Below are 4,116 nucleotides of genomic sequence, written 5' to 3'. Positions count from 1 at the left end.
AGGGATAAAAAACTTAAAGGTTTTCGCTCAGGAACCGGGTCATAGATTTCATAAGTTAAAAAAAAATTGCTGAAGGCACTGCAAAATATTCATATTACTTGGCATGAATGCTCGACATTTAAAGGTTGTGTCTCCTGTACCTACTCTTACAAGGCAAATGGAATAAAAGGCAATCATGAAACAATGAGTATATTTATTTAGTTAACATTAAATGCTTCTTTCGTGACAAAATACTGCTCACCGAGCGGTACTGTTCTTAATCATCTTTCATGCTCTCAATTCATTTAATAGTTAAAAAAACATGTTAATTTCGCTTGCACAGGCCCTTGCACAGGTAGACAAAAATGAATTTATTTCGCGATCTTATTAAGTGTATGCGGATTGTAAATATAAAAGCCAAAATATTGCTTTGACATGTAAACGGTTTGTATAATTTATTTCAGTCGAGATATTTTTTCAAGTTGTGAATAGGAATTCGTTTCTTAGAAGTAAGTGTTGTTCTTTTATACGTTTTACATATTTATTGGTCTGATATAGATTTTGTGAATAATTAAAGTGACAGAAGCAATTTAGTCATAATCAGTTTCAAGATTAAAAAGCAGAAACCGTTTTGTCGAGTAACATTCTATTAAAAGCAAACAGTTTGATTGCTGCTGAATGGCATTGCTCTAAAGGTGTTAAATTTACTAAGAAGTCTTACTCTAGGGACAAATTTGATTTTGCCGGATGTAAAAAGGTGGTTGCTGTACCGATGGACACAACCTCTGTAGATGTTAAGTGTTTCAAATTCGTTCATTAAGCTTGATAGGAGGTGAAAAACTTCAATATGATATTGACGTGCTCATTGAAATAGCAATGCAATTTAAATGCTAAACAGAATCAGGCTCTGTAATAATTAAACTGACATTGATCAATAATTTCAAGTGTTGTTATATCAATTCAACATACAGGATCTTTAATAATGTAGAAGATGGTTATCCAATCTCATTAAAATCAGCTCTAAATAACGTTCTGCTTTTAGATCTGACCGTGACCTAATACGAAATCATTTTCGTTCCACACAGCCAATCATCGGCGAGCTTTCATTTTTTAAAAGTGATGTGAATTTTATTTTGATCCAGGGAAAATAAATACTGATTAGGTCATTTTCACGATTTCGAGAACAATCATAGCGTTGTCCATATAGCCGACAGATAAACTAGCAAAACTATCTTGCCATTTATAATTGACTCAATTATTCCATGTTAATTTGTTACAAATTACTTCAAACATTATTTTTCTAATCAACAATTTGTTAAACTTCAACGAATAACGGTATTTTGATACCAGTTCTAATACCTATGTAAAAACGGGTTGATTTGCAAGACTAAAAAATAACTCTCTCGGAAAATCCGAATTATAAAGAAGGCGAAATATATACGGTCGTCATCAGATCTACATAAAGGAAATAAGTAGATCTGAACTTTAGTCAGATTAGACGGTTCTCTATGGTACCCTTGCTCTCCTTATTTTTAGCAAATTAAATAAACTTACAATTTTAATTGTGTTTATCTGTTCCATCCTAGCGCCATTAGAAAAATAAGTCAATGAGTTAAATTAAAAACATCTATGTCAATCAGCCATATTTTGAATTAGTACAAAAATGACTGACAAACTTTTATACCATGGCAGATCTTGAAATGTGCAATATTGTTTTTATATAGGGCACATTATTTAAAACAATCCTTACTTTTACTTTAGATTAAGTTGTTTTTTACAGAAAGACTTCTAAAACCACTGTCACTTTCTTAGAACAGTATTTCAAATTAACCAGATAAAGACGAGAAATCATTGTTTGGCTTCGGTTTGTAAAACATAAAGAATGAAAACGTCATTAAGCATATTAGTTACAGCATTTTCATATGGGAAAGAAAATAAAAGAACATTATGAGTTTTGATTATGTAATTTGATATTAAGTAGAAATCTTTTAATGTCACATACGTAATTGTGGATCAAAGGTCTTTGCTGCAATATCGAGAGCACAAAAAAACGCTGTGAAATGAATATTGATATCCGAATAAAAAGTACAATGGTGGCTGACGAAGGTATATTACATTTACTTATTGTTGAAATCAAACAACAGATGTTTCACAAATAGCGTTATTTTTTACATATGCTTTCCTTTCTATCTCACAGGAAAGTAAAGATGGACAGAAAAGTATTGGCAGCTTTTTTATTTCTTGGACTCCGGGTTGCAAATTTGAATTGCGAATGCCAACAAAATTGTGATATTGGTACGTGTTTATTTCTATTGTTTGACGTACATTGTAAATGATAAGTGATTCATTAGGGCATGCATTTTAGTTTATATCGGCATTGTTTTCAATGTTATTCAAATCATGCCTGTATATATATTTTCGTCGGTTATCATAATAAGTAAATTTTTTTCTTAACTACAAGCGTGCAATTTTTGTTTGGATGGGAGGTTGGGATTTAATAGTTAATATAATCCATGTTGCTTTTTACAATCTATTATTGTAATATCATTCATAATATTCTAAATTCATTTTCAATTTATAAGATTCACTGAAATGACGTCATTTTAAGGCTAGCTCATCTTACACGTTAAATGTATTTTCATCCAATTAAAATTCCAATATGATATGCTAAAACTTCTCGTATATATAAACCTAACATGTGATGCGGATCAATTATAACTTTGTGATTCAAACACATCTTTAAAATTGAGATGTATGATTTCATTTTAAATTTTCAGGTCCACCAGGCCTACGATCTGTTGATTTGCGTGCAACAAATCACATCAATAAAATCATCAAACGTGAAGGTAAATTAAATGAGGTGTTAACTTACTTTTAAAAGATCTTTAAGATATCATTCGTAAACAATCATGTGCTGCATTACAGTTTGAAGTCATGAATATTATATTACATATATCTCCATTAAACTGCAGAAAAATATCAACGTAAGCCGCATGTGGTTAACTCCGTATAGATTTTTAAAAAAGTTATCTGTCCGCTGATTAATATGTGCACTATAATCAACATATGTTAAAGCAAAATAAGTCATTTATAGGGAAATTTTGCATTTTTTCAACATTTTTATTTTCAACAACTTATTTAGAACATCAAAAATGTTATTTAACTCCCATGATACAACTCTTTAACACATTTTGCATCGAAGCTTTGAAATTCATATAGTGTTCACCGATATATTATGTTTAATCTAAGTGCTCAGTCAATTTAATCAATCTTGTTTTTATTATAAGAGATTACTATTCTGAATTCATAAAGAGATATTTTTTATTTTCACATATGATAATACATCTTGCCGTTCTTTCATTTTAGATGGACTCATAAACAAGGATATGAAAAAAAAGAAACGATTAAGAGAAAAGTTATAGATCCATGTGAACCTCTTCTTTCTTAAATGATTTTATTATAGCTAAATAATGCCTTTGACGTATACAATCGTGAAAACAACGGATTACGTAACACTAAAGACCATTGCTAAATAAATATATATAAATATTTCGCTTGTTTATTTGGTAAATCTAGTATCTAATATATTATTAAATAAAAAATATACACTTCAACCTTTTTTGTACATTTGCGTCGATATCACTGAATGAATACCACTGAATAAATATGACCACAAGGATAATGAAATCATTTTTATGTTTTAATTTAGCTAGTTAAGGAATAGTAAACATTTTTGGTTGGGTTTTACGTCGAATTCAACACTCTAAAGGTCATATGACGGCTTTCCTTCCAGCTTTTCCGTCCGAGCTCCCGAGCACCGGCTTAAACAAGTTTACTACGAGTACCATTCAATATTTAGTGACGGGCCTCATTTTACTCTACGTATAATTCGTGAATCACGTGCAAAGTTACATTATGATACGCTTCCACTCTTTATCTCTCCAACGGTGTATCATACATCCCAATACACATACGTGTTAAGAAATTTAGTGTTGAAAGTTGAATATTCGATCAACTGCGTATAAAAATGGCTGGAACAGACTTAGTAAATAATGTTGAAATTCGAGCTCACATCAAAGCGCGTATGACATTTGGGTTAAGCAGTGCAGCCATTCATAAAGAACTTTGTCGTATTAA

General features: G+C 30.7%; 1 long non-coding RNA gene across 1 annotated transcript; it reads left to right on the top strand.

The window, feature by feature from the left end:
* Positions 1-304: 304 nt before the first annotated feature.
* Positions 305-3,666, top strand: LOC132729451 (uncharacterized). The gene is made up of 4 exons (XR_009625626.1): positions 305-488; positions 2,177-2,274; positions 2,757-2,825; positions 3,346-3,666. It is a non-coding gene; the product is annotated as an uncharacterized LOC132729451 (long non-coding RNA).
* The last annotated feature ends 450 nt before the right edge of the window (positions 3,667-4,116 follow it).

This window comes from Ruditapes philippinarum, unplaced genomic scaffold (assembly GCF_026571515.1).
Source record: "Ruditapes philippinarum isolate M1 unplaced genomic scaffold, ASM2657151v2 ctg24512_1_1_1_1, whole genome shotgun sequence".
Taxonomy (NCBI): Eukaryota; Metazoa; Mollusca; class Bivalvia; order Venerida; family Veneridae; genus Ruditapes; species Ruditapes philippinarum.
This window is presented reverse-complemented; position numbering and strand designations above follow the sequence as displayed.